This window comes from Mesoplodon mirus, assembly GCF_964341445.2.
Source record: "Mesoplodon mirus genome assembly, chromosome: 5".
In the NCBI taxonomy this organism is placed as follows: Eukaryota; Metazoa; Chordata; class Mammalia; order Artiodactyla; family Ziphiidae; genus Mesoplodon; species Mesoplodon mirus.
This window is the reverse complement of record NC_138980.1, coordinates 134101644-134121166: the sequence shown is the minus strand read 5'-3', so window position 1 is coordinate 134121166 and position 19523 is coordinate 134101644.

Genomic DNA, 19523 nt, shown 5'->3' with positions numbered 1-19523 from the left:
CCACAGCTCAAAGAAAACACAATTAGTAAATTTAAAAAATTATGTCAGAGAAATAAGTAAAAAAAAAAATGGTGAATCAAAGACTATTGCTGCTATGTAATAGGTTAGAATGGGGTTAGTAAATTTTAACTTTGACTTTCCATTTGACATTCACTGCGAAGGGGAAATTTGCTCTCTTCCAAGTCACCAATTTCCAGGGTACAATCCTATTTATTGCACAGCATCCTTTTGGACAAGATGCTGAGTTTGGTCCCTCATCGTGAGCTCTCTGTTCACCTGACAGATACCTTAGGAATGTGTGTTCTATGGAAGGTGAACATAATTCATGTATCGACATTGTTCATTTTCCTGACAGCTTCTTGCACCAGGACTTTGGGATCTCTCTGCTTTTCCTGGGCTACTCATCACCACTAGGGGAACCATTTCTTTCTTTATTTGCCTCCACACCGTAAGTTGTTTACTCTCAGTAAGTTTTATAAGGGGGACGATATGTGTAATGCTTAAAGAGCAGACTTCGATCTCAGTTAGACCAGAGTTCAAGTTCAATCACTAACACTGCCAATAATCAGTTGAATAATTTGGGGCAAGTTTCTTTACCCTTTTATGTTAAGTTTTCTCTTCAAAAAATGGAAAACAAAAATAGCTATTTCACAGGATCGTTGAAACAATAAATGAGATGATAGTTTTAAAATATATAAGCAATGCATGTTCTATATCTTATAAACCCTCAAAATGTGGTAGATATTATAACTATTATTTTGAGAAGTATTGTGATAACTAAGGTGTTCTTTAGGTCATTCTTATATGAGTGAGATAAATGACTATATTATTGAACCAAAAAATTATAATTTTGGAAGATACAGTGAAGTACAGTAAAGCATTTCACTTGAAAAACTATGAATTACAGAATTCTAAAATTTTAGAGTGACTTTCAAATAACATTGAATTTGATCACCAAAACATAAAAGTAATTTGCAAATATAAATTATCTGAATTTTTATATGTACATTTGATTGCATTTATTAAATTAATACATTCACATATAATAAATTTTAAAATAACTAAATTTTGTTAAGTGTTCCTAATCAACTATTTTTTGATTATAGATATAACAATAATATACATAATTCAGTAGCTTTTCTAAATACAATAGACTTCTAGAAAATATGATAGAAAAATTCTTATTCTTAATATCAATAAACACAAGAACTCTAGGAATAAACTTATTGATAAATAGATGGCAAATTATCTAAATCAATCTTACATTAATGCACTTTCAAACTATAAATAAGCTATTTTGCATAATTTTTTAAATGATGATAAAGTTGATTTGAGTGAATAAATATGAGAATAGCCAGAAGAAATATCTGAAAATGGAAAATTAATGAATAGAGGTCATTTCTACAATATATTAAGCATAGTATAAAGGTCCCATGGTTACATACATAGGATCGATATAGATATGGATAATCATTGGAAGGTAATAGGATGTCCAGAAGTACATATAAAGATATACATGATAAAGATGCAATTTCAACTTAGTGGAAGAAAAAATTTGAGTTGTCATATTTGTTTTGTACTACTGGCAAAATATAGTGGGTTAGGGTCAAGCTAGTCCCTACCTCATTCTTTATACAAAATAAACTTCTGATATACCAAAAATTAAAAACATAGAAGAAGCCATGTAACTGTTAAAAGAATGTTCAGGTTAATTAAAAATAATTTTGAAGCAATAGGATTCTAAATTTCATCTGAAACCTTCCTATAGGCAAGGGATAATGAATTTGATTTAAAAAAATTTTTTTAAGTTTGATGCTTCCCCACATAAAAATCTCCCAATATTCAATATTTCCCCAAGGATCAAAGAAGAAAAATATTTATAATACCTACATCAAACAAAAGGCTATTTCCTTAATATTTAACTTTTATAAATCAACAAAAGAAATAATCACAACAAAATAGAAAAATGGGCAAAGTAAATGAAGACATTTCACAACAGACCTATTAACATTTTAAAAGTTGGCCAATATCACTTATAATTAAAAATCTAAATTAAAGAAGCAAAATTATATAATTTTCATTTATAGATAAGAAACATTAAAGAGATTGATAATATCTAATATTAGTGAAGATATAGGGGAAAAGGAATCTTCATATAATGTTTTTGAACACATGAATTTTTTTATTGAAGTATAGTTGACATATTATTTTCAGGGATACAACATAGTAATTCAATATTTTTATAGATTATACTCCATATAAAGTAACTATAAAATATTGGCTATTTCCCCTGTGCTGTATATTACATTCTGCTATTTATTTTATACCTAGAATTTGTATCTCTTAATCCTCTTCACCTATCTAGTCCCACTCTCCTGTGGTAACCAATATTTTTCTCTGTGTCTGTGAGTCTGTTTCTGCTTTGTTACATTAGTTCATTTGTTTTATTTTTTAGGTTCCACATATAAATGAAAACTATAGTATTTGTCTTCCTCTATCTGATTTATTTCACTTAGCATAAAACCCTCCATGTCCTCTCATGTTGTTTAAAATGGCAAAATTTAATTCTTTTCTGTGGCTGAGTAATATTCCATCATGTGTGTGTGCATGTGTGTGTGTGTGTGTGTGCATGTGTGTATGTCTCACATCTTCTTTACCCATTCATCTTGTTGATGGACACATCTTGGTTTCTCTTTTTTCACAGTTCATTATTAGTTTATAGAAATACAGCATGTTTCTGTATATTAATCTTGTATCCTTCATTTTTACTGAATTCACTTATTAGTTCTAACAGTTTTTTTGATGGAGACTTTAGGGTTTTCTATATATAGTATTATGTCATCTGCAAATAGTGAGAGTTGTACTTCTTCCATCAATTTGGATCAATTTTATTTCTTTTTACAGTCTGATTGCTTTGGCTAGGACATCCAATACTATGTTAAATAGAAACGGCAAGAGAAGGCATCCTCGTCTTTTTCCTGATCTTAGAGGAAAAGCCTTTAGGTTTTCACCACTGAGTATGATGTCAGCTGTGGGCTTGTCATAAATGACCTTTATTATATTGAGGTGTGTTTCCTCAATACCAAATTTGTTGAGAGTTTTTACCACGAATGGATGTTGAATTTTGTCAAATGCTTCTTCTGCAACTATTGAGATGATCATGTGATTGTTATCCTTTGTTTTGTTAACGTGGTATGTCACATTGATTGATTTGAAGGTATTGAACTATCCTTGCATCACTAGAATAAATCCTACTTGATCATGATGTATAATTCTTCCTAGGTATTGTTAAATTTGGTTTGCTAATATTTTGTTGAGGATTTTTGCATCAATGTTCATAAGGGATATTGGTCTATAACATTTTTTTGGTAGCGTCTTTGTCTGGTTTTCATATCAGGGTAATGCTGGCCTCATAAAATGAGTTTGGGAGTGTTCTCTCCTCTTCAATTTTTTTGGAATGTTTTTTGAAAAAAAGAAATTAACTTTTCTTTAAATGTTTGGTAGAATTCTCCTAAGAAGCTGTCTAGTCCTGGGAGTTTTATTTGTTGGGAGTTTTTTGATTGCTGATTCAATTTCAATACCAGTAATTGGTCTGTTCAGATTTTCTATTTCTTGCTGATTCGGTCTTGGAAGACTGTATGATCCTAGGAATTTATCCATTTTTTCTAGGTTGTTCAATTTGTTGAGATATAACTGTTCATAGTATTCTTTTATGATTGTTTGTATTTCTGTGGTATTTGTTATAACTTATTTTTCATTTCTAATTTTATTTGAGCCCTCTTTTTTCCTTAATGAGCATGGCTAAAGGCTTATCATGTTTGTTTATCTCTTCAAAAAAAAAAACAACTCAGTTTCATTGATCTTTTCTATTGTTTGTTTTGCTCTCTATTTTATTTATTTCTGCCTTCAAATTTATTATTTCCTTTCTTCTCCTGACTGAGCTTTGTTTGTTCTTCCTTTTCTAATTCCTTTAGATAGAAATTTATGTTGTTTATTTTTCTTGTTTCTTAAGGCTGACCTGTATTGCTATAAACTTCCTCTTTAGAACTTTAATACTTTTGCTGCACACGCCTCAATTTTTTTATTGGAATACAGTTTATTTACAATATTATATTAGTTTCAGATGTACAACATAGTGATTCATAATTTTTATAGATTATACTCCATTTATAGTTATTATAAAATATTGGCCATATTCCTTATTCCTTGTGATTTGCAATATATCCTTATAATATTTACTTTATACATCGTAGTTTGTACTCCTTAATTTCCTGCCCTCCCTGTTTCCCACTCCCTGCTGGTAGCCATTAGTTTGTTCTCTATATCTGTGAGTGAGTCTGTTTCTTTGCTATATTCACTAATTTTTGTTTGTTTGTTTGTTTTCAGATTCCACATATAAGTGATAACATATAGTATTTGTCTTTCTCTCTCTGACTATAGACTCCCCCATTAGAACTGCTTTTGCTGCATCTCATAGATTTTTTTAAATTAGCAAATAGAATTTAATATTATATTTAAAATGGTAATAATACATCATGACCAAGTGGAGTTTTCCCCTGGAATACAAGTTTGATTTAACTTTCAAAAATCAATGCAATCAACTATATTAATAAAATAAAGAAGAAAAACCACATAACTATGTAAGGTGATGGATGTGTCAAGTAACCTTATTGTGGTAATCATTTCCCAATATACACATATATCAAATCATCTCACATTGTTTACTTTAAACTTACACAATTTTATACGTTAATTATATCTGAATAAAGCTGGAAAAATATTCATTAATAGAGGACCAATCATATAAATTCAACGGAATACTCAGCATCCAATACAAAAAAAAGAATGAGATCCATCAATATGAAGAGATAGATGAGCTATTAAGAGTATGTTGCAGAACAAATCATCTATATGATCTCATTTATGTAAGCAAATGTGTCTCTGTGTATACATACTTTTATGTTTAGAATACATCTGAAAGAATTGCAACAAACTGTGATTATCTCTGGACAGAGAAATGGGTAGTGGTCTGGGAGAGTGTTTCTTTAGAGCTCTATGTATTTTTGCACTTTTAAATTTTAAAAAAAGTTTCTTATACAATGAAAATAATATCTCTTTAAAATACAGAATTTGTAAAGTTAGAAAATTATTTTATGAAAAGGGTTATTTTCTTTGGCTAAGTTGAAGAGAGGCCAAATGGGCTAATTTTAAATAAAATTGCATAGGTTCTTCATATTGCTTCCTTTAAAACTATCTGCTAAAAGTTTCAAAAGGTTCTAGGTGAATGTTATGATGTCATATAAACAATTCTTTTTATCAAAAAGTTGGAAGAACCTTAGTTAATTCAGCCAATTCATAGATAATGCTGATTTTCAAAATATCAATTTCTTTTTGTTTTTCAGTCACATCAGAATTAGTATCACTTCCAACAACACCATCCGTTTTCTGGGAATGTTATCATATCCATAACTCATCATTTTCTTACCACTAAATAATTCAAGGCTGTCAGTTGTCCCTGTCATTATTATTTTTTAAAAGCAGGTTCTTTAATAAATCAGATTCATTAATATATTTAATTGCATTTATACATTGCCTCTAAAGCAGCAAATGACAAACAATTCTCACAGCCCCTGTTGTTATTACCCATAGAAATTTCATTCTATAAAATCAATTGTGATGTTAGCTGTTGCCTTTTTGTAGATGCTTTCTATCCAGTTGAGATAATTCCCCTTAGTCCTAACTTGCTGAGACTTTTATCATGAATGGATGTTGAATTTTTATCAAATGCTTTAATTTTTCTTCTTTGAATTGTTGATATGATGAATTACATTGCTTTTCAAATGCTGTACCATCTTTGCATACCTGGCATAAATCCTACTTCATAGTGATGTTATAGTTATTTTTATACATCATTAGATTTCGTTTATTAATATTTTGCTCAGGGTTTTTGTGTTTACATTCATCAGAGATACTGATCTCTAGTTTCTTTCTTTTTTGTACTGTCTTTTGGTGATTTATCAGGGTAGTACTACCTTTCGTGAAATGAGCTGGGAAATATTTTCTCCTCCCATATTTTCCGGGAGAGATGTAAAATTGATATTATTTTTCCTTAAATGTTTAATAAAATTTTTTAGAGAAATGATTTGGGCCTGGAAGTTCCTTTTTAGGAAGATATTTATTTAAAATTTCAATTTCTTTAATGGTTATAGGCTTATTCAGGTTCTCCATTTCATCTTGGATGGGTTTTGGTGATTTGGGTTTTTAAGTAACTGGTTTACCTTCTAAAATTTATAAATATAAATTTGTTCATTACATTTTCTTATTTTTTTAATGGCTATAATATCTGTGGGGCTATTCCTTATTCCATTCTTTTTTTGTGTGTGTGTGATACGCAGGCCTCTCACTATTGTGGCCTCTCCTGTTGTGGAGCACAGGCTCCGGACACACAGGCCCAGAGGCCATGGTTCACGGGCCCAGCTGCTCCGTGGCTTGTGGGATCTTCCCGGACTGGGGCACGAACCTGTGTGGCCTGCATCGGCAGGCGGACTCTCAACCACTGTGCCACTAGGGAAACCCCCCCCCTTTTTTTGTTATTCCATTCTTGATATTTGTAATTTGTGTCCTTTGTTTATTTTTGTCAGTCTTGCTACAAGTTTATCAATATTATTGATTATTTTTGAATAATCAGATTTTTCACTGACTCTCTCTATTATGTTCCTAGTTTCAATTTCATAGATTTCTGCTATTATGTTTACTATCTCCTTCCTTCTGCTTACTTTGAGTTTATTTGGCTTTTCTTTTTTTAGTGTCTTGAAGTAGAAACTTGGATTATTGAGATCTTTCCTCATTTCTCATGTAAGTATTTAAATGCTGTTTTTCCTCTGAGAACTGCTTTAACTTGTCCTGCATATTTTGATACACTGTTTTTTTAAATTTTCATTTAGTTCTTTTTTTTTCATTAAATTACAATTGGCATACAATATTGTTCAGGTGGCATATTGTTTCAGGTGTACACCACAGTGATTTGATATTTTTGTACATTACAAAGTGATGACCATGATAAGTCTTGTTACCATCTGTCACCATACAGAGTTATTATAATATTATTGACTATATTCCCTATGCTGTACATCATATCCCAGTTACTTGTTTATTTTATAGCTGGAAGTTTGTACTTCTTAAACCCCTTCACCTATCTCACCCATGTCCCCACCCCTCCCTTCTGACAACCATTAGTTAGTATCTAAGAGTCTGTTTCTGTTTTGTTTAGTTTGTTCATTTGCTTCGTTTTTTAGATCCCACATATGAGTAAAATCATAAAGTATTTGTCTTTCTCTGTCTGACTTATTTCATTTATGATAATACCCTCTAGGTACATCCATGTCATCATGCATGGCAAGATTCCATTCTTTTTTATGGCTAATATTCCACTGTATGTATGTATACGGCCATTCATACACACACACACACACACACATCCCACATGTTCCTTATCCATTAATTTATTGATGGACACTTAGGTTGCTCACTTAGCTCTACTTTAAAAAAAAATTCTTTGAGTTTTCCTCTTTGATCCAGGGGTTATTTGGAAGTGTGTTTAATTTCTATATGATTTGAAGTTTGCCTGTTGTCTTTGCTATTTATTTCTAGTGTATTTACATTATGATCAGAGAACATACCCTACTCAATTTAAATTCTTTTAAACTTGATGAGGTTTGCTTTATAGCCTAGAATCTGATCTATCTTGGTGACTTTTCTGCTGTTCTTGGGTGGAATGTTCTGTATGTGTCTATTGGATCTTGTTGATTGATTGTATTGTTCAAATCTTCTGTAACCTTGCTGATTTTCTGACTAGTAGTTCTATCAACTGTTGAGAGGAGAGTACTCAAGTCCTCAGCTATATGATTATGAATTTGTCTATTTTTCCTTTTAGATCTATCAGTTTTTGCTTCATGTATTTGATGGGTTTATTATTTGGTGTGTAACATTTAGGATCAGTATGTCTTCCTAATGGTTTGATCTTTTTTGTCTTTATATAATATTCCTCTTTGTCTCTGGTAATTTTACTGACTTTTAAATCTATTTTATTAGATATTAATATAGCCGTTGCTGTTTTTTATTAATGGTTGCATGGTATAACTTTTCCCATCATTTTACTTTCAACATACTTATACGTTTGAATTCAAAGTGAGTTTCTTTTAAGCAGCATATAGTTGAGTCATTTTATAAGTTCACTCTGGAAATCTCTTTTCTTTAAATTGGCATATTTAAATATTTTACATTAAAAATAATTATTGATATGTTATCACTTAAATCTGATGTTTTATTACTTGCCACATATTTTGAATCATAAACATACATTATCTGCCAAACCATAGTAGTTGTAGATGCAGATGAATGAGTGGGCAACAGGTATGAACTCATACTATGCGGCCAGAAATTTAAAAGAAAAACTTTTCAAAGAAATAGTTTAATAATTTCCCATAGCTGATGAAAACATGAGTCTTCATATTGAAATGCCTTGTAAGTTATAAATGGATGACTAAAAAAAGATCTATCCTAAGCATATTTTATAACTGCAAGGATTAAGAAAAGATCCTAATAACACCCAGAAAACAAAAACAATATAACCAAAAAGAGTGAGAGTCAGACAAACATCATATTTTTCACCAATAAAACTGGATAATAGAAGACAACTGAAAACATCTTCAAATTTTTCAGGGCAAAATATTTTCAATCTGGAATTTTTTACTAAGAAACAGTATTGTTCAAATGTGAGGACAAATATATTTCAGACATGAAAGGATTCAGAAAGTTTCTTACTCAATGTACCTGAGGAAGTTTCTTGAGAATCAACACAAGTTAAACAAAGAAGGAAACAGAAGACAGAGGATAAAGTAATAGTTATTTCTTATTGACAGAAGGAAATTTTACATGATTATTGCCTCAAAATAATCAACTTTAATGCAAACTCAAAGTAAACCAGGAAATAAATATCACCATCACTGCCAAGCAAGAGAGGTTGTTCAGAAAGGGGAACCACTTTTTCACTTACTACTCTTAGTGGGTAATACCAAGAACCTAGTTAATTCTTATCACTAATCTAGCACCATTTTATCCTAAATGGTTAATGTTTCTGCCCATTATCAGGCAAACACTTCTCCCTTGGGAAAATATTTCTGAGACCATCTAGATGTTGAGTGTAGGAAACTCTGCCCTATCTTCCTATAAATGGAAACCCTTTGTTATCCTGTATTGCTAGAGGATGACCTTAGAGATTCAGAACTTTTTTCATACATCTGTTTCAAGAGTGAGAGTCTAATGTAATGATCATTTTAGATAATTTATCAGATACCAGATTAAAACACACACACACACACACACACACACACACACAAACACATATGCAACAGATGTCTGAAAATAATACCCATAGATGGAAGAGATTATGTTTAAAAGTTTCCTGTTTATTTGCCATGCCAGGGAACTTAGTCTTTTCCACTGAAAATAAAGACAAGTTCATTAGGAGGTTTCTCCCAGGAGAATTTCCATACACTCATCAAACAGCAGATAGAAATTTTTTGAACTCCAGTTCTTAGATGTTCCCCTGTGCACTCTCTGACAGCTAAACATCCCTTATACTACCACATGACATTTGATTTCAAACATTCTACTTATTTTCCAACATTCTGTCTAGCATGATTTAAATTACACAATAGAAGTTGTTTGCTGTTCCTTTTTAACTCACTTACCAAGTAGTTTCGAGGGCATAGGAAAGATCTATCCTGAACAATTCTTTCGATGTTTAGTAGAATTCCTCAGAGAAACCACTTGGGCCTGGGGATTTCTGGAGGGGCTATCTAGTGTATAACTTGTAGAAAGTCTAATTTATTAGTTGTAGAGACATTTTCCAGAATAGAGCCACATGTCAGTCCCCTAAGTGAAGAGTTAGTCATGCTGTACTCATTAATGCTAATGTAGGTGGCACGGCTACATCACATTGTACTGAAAATAATTAGAGGCACTCAAGCGTCCTTCGTTTGTAAATTGGGCAACAAGGATAACACAGTGATACAAGTGCTTATGCTTCCATGGGAGTTGCACTTCATGGAGAGTAGATATTTAGCTTAGGCATAATATATATAAACAATCTCCCTTGTGGATTATCAATAGAAAGAGTAAAATTAGAGCTTGCAAGATGGAAGCTTTATTCGATTTAACAACAGACATTTATGTCTCTCTTTTCATATGTGGGTCATTTAATACTGTACTTTTTACTTTTCCATTCCATTTTCCTAAAGTAATGAAGATATTTGTAGGTACTACTTCTGCCTTAAATGAAGTCATTGGAAAGATTTCTATTTGCTTTCCAAAAATAAGATTTTAAAATGTTTCCATTGTATTCTAGATGTATCAGTTTTATTTTTGAATCTAGATTGTCAATAGTTTCTAAGCAATAAAAATGAGAAGCATAATTTAGTAGCATTTAGCATAATATGGCAACACTTGCTAAGGTTACCTATATGCCAAATTGGGCATCCATTTATTACATGAAAGTAATGAGGTCTATGGATACCTAAAATTATTAATCTTATTTTCAGTAAAAATATACATGAAAGATTATTAAAAATGGCATTTTATAGCAGACACAGTCAGGACTTATCCAGATTTCCTTGAGTCTCTTACCACTTCTATGCAGGCTACCCTCAAATTTGGTGTGCTTTCATTTCAAAGGTATTTTGATTTCTCAGTAATATTCTATGGTATGTATATACCACATTTTTTCTTTTTTAAATAATTTACTTTCTTTTTAAGCTTTTTTTTAAAATTTACTTATTTATTTAATTTATTTATTTTTGGCTGTGTTGGGTCTTCATTACTGTGCATGGGCTTTCTCTAGTTGCGGCGTGTGGGGACTGCTATTTTTTGCCGTGTGCGGGCTTCTCATTGTGGTGGCTTCTCTTGTTGTGGAGCACGGGCTCTAGGCGCACGGGCTTCAGTAGTTGTGCCTCATGGGCTCTAAAGTGCAGGCTCAATAGTTGTGGCACATGGGCTTAGTTGCTCCGTGGCATGTGGGATCTTCCTGAACCAGGAATGGAACCCGTGTCCCCTGCATTGTCATGTGGATTTTTTACCACTGCGCCACCAGGGAAGTCCTTTTTTTTTTTTTTTTTAATCATTCACTTGTTGAAAGATATCTGGGGTGATTCTAATTCTCAGCTATTATAAATAAACCTGGTATCATCATTAATGCACATATTTTGTGTGAACACAAGTTTTCGTTTCTCCGGGATAAATGCACAGGAGTGAAGCTCCTGGGTCTTACAATAGTTGCATATGTCATACAATGGGTGAATAGATAAACTGTGGTACATCAATACAAGGGGCAACTGCTCAATAATATAAAGGAACAGATCAGAATGGAAAGAAGCCTGATCTCCTAAATGTATATATTGTATGACTCCATTTATATGATGTTCTCAAAACTACAGGACTACAGTGATGAGGAACAGATGAGTAGTTGTCAGATGGGGTTGGTGTGAGGAGATGACTACAAGGGGCAAGATGGAATGTTTTGGAGTGATGGAGGAGTGCTATATTTTGATTGTGGTGTTGGTTACATGACTATATGTCTGTTACAACTCACCATACACTATAATGGGTGAACTTTATGTAAACAATACTTTATTTAAAAAATAAAGGAGAATATTACTTATGTTTGATACTCTACCTGAAAACTCTAGGTTACAATCTAGGCAATGGCATTTTTAATCTCTTATTTTGAAATAGTTATAAATTCACGGGAAGCTGCAAAAGAGAAAATACACAGGGAAGTCCTGTGCACTTTTCATGCAGTTTCCACTAGTGGTAACATCTTGCATCACTGTAGTACATTATCAAACCACAAAGCTGAAACTGGCATAATCCATAAAGCTTATTCAGATTTCACCAGCTTTATATGAACTTGTGTGTGTGTGTGTGTGTGTGTATGTGTGTGTTCAGTTCTATGCAGTTCACACAGTGTCACAGGAGTAGATTCATGTGACCACCACTGCAATCAAGGTGCAGAAATATTCCGTCACCACTAGGATCCACTATGCTACTCTTTTATAGTTACTGCTTTATTTCTACTTCTTCCCCCTCATCCATAATACCTGGCAGCTACTAACCTGTTGTCCATCTCTATAGGTTTGTTTCAAGAATGTTACATAAATGGAATCATAGAGTACATGATTTTTTTTTTAGTGCTCTCTTAGCCCAGAAATAAATCCACACACTTTTGGTCAATTCAACTTCAACAAAGGAGACAAGAATATACAATGGAGAAAAGAGAGTTTCTTCAGCAAGTGGTGTTAGGAAAACTGGATAGCCACATGTAAATCAATGAAGTTAGAACACTCCCTCACACCATACACAAAAATAAATTCAAAATGGCTTAAAGACTTAAATATAAGACATGACACCATAAAACTCCTAGAAGAGAACATAGGTAAAACATTCTCTGACATAAATCGTAGCAATGTTTTCTTAGGTCAGTCTCCCAAAGCAATAGAAATAATAGCTAAAATAAACAAACAGGACCTAATTAAACTTTTGCACAGCAAAAGAAACCATAAACGAATGAAAAGATAACCTATGGAGTGGGAGAAAATATTTACATACAATGTGACTAATAAGGGATTAATTTCCAAAATATACAAACAACTCATACAGCTCAATATCAAGAAAACAAACAACCTAACTAAAAAATGGGCAGAAGATCTAAATAGACATGTTTCCAAAGAATACATACAGATGGCCAATAGGCACATGAAAAAAAGCTCAACTTTGCTAATTATTAGAGAAATGCAAATCAAAACTACAATGAAGTATCACCTCACTCTGTTCTGAATGGCTATCATTTAAAATCTATAAATAATAAATGCTGGAGAGGGTGTGGAGAAAAGGGAACCCTCCTACATTGTTGGTGGGAATGTAGATTGGTGCAGCCATGTGAAGGTTCCTTAAAAAACTGAAAAAAGAGTTGCCATATAATCCAGCAATACTACTGCTGGGCATGTATCCAGAGAAAACTCTAATTCAAAAAGATACATGCACCCCAATGTTCATAACAGCACTATTTACAATAGCCAAGACATGGAAGCAACTTAAATGTCCATTGACAGAGGAATGGATAAAGATGTGGTACATATATAGTATATAATGGAATATTACTCAGCCATAAAAAAGAATGAAATAATACCACTTGCAGCAACACAGATGGATTTAGAAATGATCATACTAAGTGACATCATACTCAGAAAGAGAAAGGCAAATATCATGTAATATCACTTATATGTGGAATCTAAAATATGGTACAAATGAACTTATTTACAAAATGGAAACAGACTTACAGACTTAGAAAACAAACTTATGGTTACCAAAGGGGAAAGGGAATCAGGGAGGGATAAATTAGGAGTTTGGGATTAGCAGACACAAACCACTATATATAAAATAGATAAACAAGGCCCTACTGTATAGCTCAGGGAACTATATTCAATATCCTCTAATAAACCATAATGGAAAAGAATATGAAAAAGAATCATTTTGCTGTACACCAAAAACAAACACAACATTGTAAATCAGTATACTTCAATCTAAAAAAATCCTCTCTTGTTAACTCTAATGTTCTGCCAAAGTTTGAGAGCCTAGTCAAAATCTAGACCTTCTAATTTTATTTCCTAAGTTACTTCATCTTAAAAATATTATCATCCTCTCAGTGCTCACTTAGGGACACTGATGATTTTAATTTACTCTATTATATTTGGTCTTTAATTTTCCTGACTTCCCACTTGACAAAATTCAGAGAGTACTAAGAGAACTTTTTATCTAAAGCAAATGGCATCTGCCATACAACAGGGATTCAATATTTAATTTACTGAATAAATAAACACACATCTTTGTTCACATTTCTGATTATTTCCTTTGAATATACTCTCAGAATTAGAATTTCCAGCTCAATGCATATGTATACTTAAACACTCTTGATGCATGTTACCAAATAGGCCTTCATAAAGATTGGACCACATTTTCACCCAGATCAAGAGTAAATTGGTAATGCCTATCTCCTCCAACTTACCCTGCCTCCACCTACCTTGCAAAAAACATATTTTGAATTGCTTTTGACCTCTTATCAATTTTACAGCCAAGATTAATGTATTATTACTATTTTAATTTGTCATTCATTTAATCTGTATTTCTAGCTTTTGAATTGTACATTTAAGTCTTCAGTTGTTTGTCCAATTGGATAATTTTACTTTTTATAAGTATAGTTTATTTATGAAAGATGTTAATAATTTAGTTATAATATATGTAGTAAAAACCCACTCTCCCCACCTCCAGTTAAGGTTTTATTCCCTTTTAATATAATTATCTCATCAGTCAAAGCTTACAGAAGTACCATACATAAGTAAAGTACACTTTTAATAAAATTAATGCATACTTATTGGCTACAACTCGGAGACACTATACCTGGCTGGACACATAATCAAGAGCACCAGAGAAATAAATATGATATTAACTGAAATTGTTTTTTGTTAACATTAAAACACACATGTATACATTTACATTCATGCACACACATACTTTTTAAATAGTATAGTATTCATAACCAAAATCCAGTTCTTTCCCCAGAGGTGGGAAACCTGGTATCATAAATGCAGTATCGTATGTTTACCTTTGGCTTTAAGGATAAAAGGGTAAAAGGAGGTAATTTTTTACTCCCCTCAATTAACTACTCAATAACATTAGGATCAGTGTCTTAAAAAGGTTAATAGCATCATGGTATTTAATTTACCTTTTGCTGCAGTAAATATTCTACTCCAAGGGTAATGAACTAAGTCTAAATATTCAAGAGATAAGGTCTAAGATTCTTTGCAAATGCTGGAAAACTAACCACTCCACACACACTTTTATACCAACATTGAAACAATAACACTGTCTAATGTGATACACTTTAACAAAGAAATTCAGATCTCTCACTGATTCCTCAGGCAATTGAAATAAGCATTTTTTCCTAGTCTATTTTTTACCTGAATAGATTACAATATCATTTGAAAGCTTTGGATATCTTCTAGAAACTTTCACATTTAGCAATTTCACATTTCATGTATATATAAAAATGTTCTAGATTTCTCAAAATTCCCTTCTACCACTTCTGGGCTATAAGGATCTATAAAGTATGCCAGAAAAACTGAGTTTTAAATTATATTTTTATGTAACACAAAACTGCATTTTTTCCAATACTGCATAATTTGTTGAACTCCTGGTGCTGAGATACACAGATAAACAAGACAGACCCAGGTCCTGCCCTCAGGAGCTCATATTCTAATGTCTCAGACAATAAACAAATGGTGACCAGAGTTCACTGTGGTGCTATGTAAGCAATGTACCAGAGGCCATGGAGCAGACACTAGAGTTACCTGAAGCCAGGAATTCACATTTCCCCATAAAATATAGAGATGGAAAATATAAAATCCGATCCATGATTATTGTGTCCACCTCTTTTGTAAAAATAATTTTGAATTTACTTAGTATCCCTTTCAGAAGAATTTAGTTAACAAATCTCTCTTACTGATTGGTGTTATAGTAAATTCAATTTTACCTACATGCTTGAATGATTCCTATTAATAAACACACAGAATTATGTTTTTGCCTTGGCTCCCTGGCAGAACAAAACTAAATTTGCTGTTTCAATGAAACAATTACCTTTAGCTTATATTTTTCTGGTATAATCTACTGATCTGTTTCCACTGCCCAATCAGATTCCACCACCACTAAAACCATCTATGCCCTTTGCAACTCACCATTCTAAAATAAATCCAGTGGTTCATGTTGCTTAGATCATGCTTGACCAGTTGTCCTATACTACATAGGTCTGAGGAAGAGAGAGAGCACTCCTGCCCAGTTTTCTGCATGTACAATTAGATTGGACCTTCTCATCATCCTGGTAGCATGCACAATTTAGCCCTTAGTTCTATTATTCTGTATTCAGTCCTTTGAGAGTCAGTACCTCATCATGGCTTAAAGTGTGGACTTCAGAGCTCACTGCCTATGTTTAAACCCCAAACTTCCACTTGCCAGCTTATTATTATAGCAAGCAATCTAACTTCTCACAGCCTCAATTTCCTCTTTAAGAAAATGAAATAACAGAGTGTTACTGTGGGATTATTTGAGATGACTCATGTAAAGTATTTAGAATCATCCCTCAACACACAGAAAGCATGCAGCATGTGTTAGTAATATTTATTATTCTCCACTCATGTCATATATGATGTTATGCTATATTTATTTGAAGTACTCCAGTATAGACAATCCATCATTATATATGTATGTGGAAACCACACTCTTGGAGCATTTATATGCCTGTATCAGGAATTCAGCAGAGGATGAACTTAGCTACATTCCTGAGGCAGCTACTATAGACATTTCAGTTCTCTCTTTTCTGGTCATCATCTGAGACGCTTGCTTATCAGCATACTATGTTACAATTATGATTTTGTTGAAGAAATTCTGTGAATTAACAAAGTGGGGATCTCACTGGTGACTTTCAAGGTGTGTAGATTGGTTAAAATATTTTAGAGATAACCCCAGACCTTGCATGAACAGGGATAAGAATATAGCAAACCCATTACCTTTAATCTATACCTTTGAATATGACATTCTAGGCTTGATTCTTAAATATTTCTTTTCCATTACTGATTTTAAGGTTTCTTTATAGCCTGACTTAATAGGTTTCTCCAGATCTAACAATGGAATATTGTCCCATTTGACTCAAGTGAGTCTTTCATGCAAGTCTTTTTTCTCTCTATATATAAACTGGAACTTCATCAAAATTTTTTAAACAGACAATATGCTTGATTGTTAATACATGTTGGTGTCAGTGGCAAAATTTGTCCTAAGACATGTTTTTGTTATAAACTGAGAATGACATTTATTTATTTCAAACTGCTGACACCTATAAACAGCAACCAAAAAAGAGCCTACTGGTTGTGTATACACATAGTGGTTTTGGCCCATTTGCAGTCATATGCCTCTCTAATTCAACTAGATTATAAATTCCTTGAGGACAGAAGTCAAAATTAATCTAGCATTCATTTATTCAATAAATATTTATTGACAATCTAATGATTACAAAGTATTGTTATGGGCAATGGGAATCTTCACATGAGTAAGTTAAGGCCTTTATTCTCATTAAGCTTGCAATTTGGTGAACTCTTTTTGTTGTTGTTGTTTATAGTCTTTCTTGCAATAAGTTGTATAGAACACATTCTTGACACTACTAAGTGAAGTTACTTGAAAGATTTCTCCCAGGAAAATTATTTCCTAAAACTTATAACCTCTTTCTCCCTCTAACTGAAGGGGATCTCCTTGTAAACTTTCCTTGTAGAAAAATCAGACATGTTTGTCATGAGGTAAAACTCACGAAAATGAAATTGTTTTTGTAAAAAAAAAAAATACTGCTCTTTAATAAGCTACCAGTTTCCTTAGCCTTGCTTTGATAAAAGATTCATGAAATGGAGCTCACTTAGTTGTATGGGAAACAGTTTCCACCAATACAAAATAACATAGTTTCCCCCTCTAAATTGGATTTTGAAATGTATTTTTCACCTGAGGCATTTCTGTCAAAAACAAATAACTTTTCTTTTAAAACCAAGGTGTTTTATGTTTATCCCATAATTCAGGTGGGAAGAGGAAATAGGAGTTAAGGCAAAATTTAACTCTAGCTTATTATTCTGTTTTCTTATTAAAAAAAAAAAACAGTTCATGTAATTCAGTACAAAGGTAGCCCTTTGGCAGAGCTGTTCAGTAGATGTCACCTTCTGTTTTACTCCCATTTCATTATCTTTCTCTATGCGCAGGACACCCAGGCCCCAACGTTCTCCCCAAGGTCCTCTGTTATTATGTAATAATTGACCTGAGTGGCAGCAGCCTTTTCCTTCTTCCTCCATCTCATTAAAGTGTAACCTTAACAGGGTCATTTCTATATGATAGGTGGCAATGAGCGGTAATATTTAAATGAACACATTTTCAATGATGCATTGGCTAGCTTAGATTTGTTCTTTCTTGGTAATAAAATATCTTAATTCAGTTATTGTACAATGGCATGTTACCTTAAGAAACGTTTCTCAGGTAGAGAATTTCAACTACTTTAGCAAACAAAGAAGGGAAGCATTTTTATGTTGACAGGAATTTTTTCTTTAACTCCACAATAAAGTCTATCCATCTTGCCTGTACTTATAGATATAAAAAGTCATGTGGTTCAACCTCATGGAAATAATAGACATGATTATGGAGAACTGAAAATTCTATTTTCAGTTAAAGGCATTTAACAAATGGAAAAATAGTCTTCTAATTGAATTAAAATTAAATTGTCTTTGGAAGCAGTAGTAGAGTCAAGTCAGTAAGCTAATCATATGCTGTACTGTTGGCAGCTAGTGATAAAATGCATAATGGCATCCATCAGGACTTATATGATGGGAATCATCAGTATACAGCCATAATTGATATAATATATCAAAATCAAAAGGACTGAGTCTTTGAAAAGTTGTAGTCAGAGATTAAATCTCAGGTGGCTTCCAGAGTAATCTGTGCACTGACATTTGACTGAACAAGGAAAGTCTCTTTTATCTGATTAGGGCCTGACATACTTAATTTGATTACAAGTTACATATTTTAGCTTGGATTCCCTCAGAAGCATATGCTAAGATAAGAAATCACATACAATTATTTAATTTAGAAGGTACAGAGAAAGGAGACAACCTATAAAAAAATCAGTATTAAGCAGGCTAATACAGTGAGAAAATCTGGGAACTGTGTAAAACGCATGCCTCAGAATTTTTCTGCCCAAGGGACCAGGAAACTGGTATATTTATACAGCAGCTTCTGGTTGGGGAGTACTCTCAGGGGACACTGATTCCTTGGCACCTCCCTCCTGCTCTAGGAGTGGGAAAAAAGCCTTCTGAAATTCTAAAAGTTCTCAAGTAGAGAGATACTAATCCTGGTTGGAGCACACTTGGAAAGAAAAGTGTGCAGGTTGGCCACTGACAGAATTGGCTTCATTAGGGAATTTCAGACTTCCTTTACTTTTGATATATCAGCATGAGAAATTCAGTAGGTAATTCAGTCTTATCAATTAGGAATTATTTTTCCAGCATGTTACAGGAAACCTAACAATGTCCAAATCTAGTAATCAATCCAGAGCTTCAGCAGCCTAGTGATATCATCAAGAACCCAGGCTTTTCCCATCCTTCTCTCCTATCCCTAACATGGAAACATTTTGTCCTCATCCATCTAGTAACCACATGGTTGCAAGATAGCTTCTATAACACTAAGACTCATAACAAAGATCAGAGGGAGAAGGAGGAGGAGAAGGAGGTGAAGGAGCAAGACATCCCAACTACCTCTTTTCATACTCCCAATTTTTAATCATAAAACAATCTTTACCAGAATTATCCAACAAACTTCCATTAACCTTGTCAACT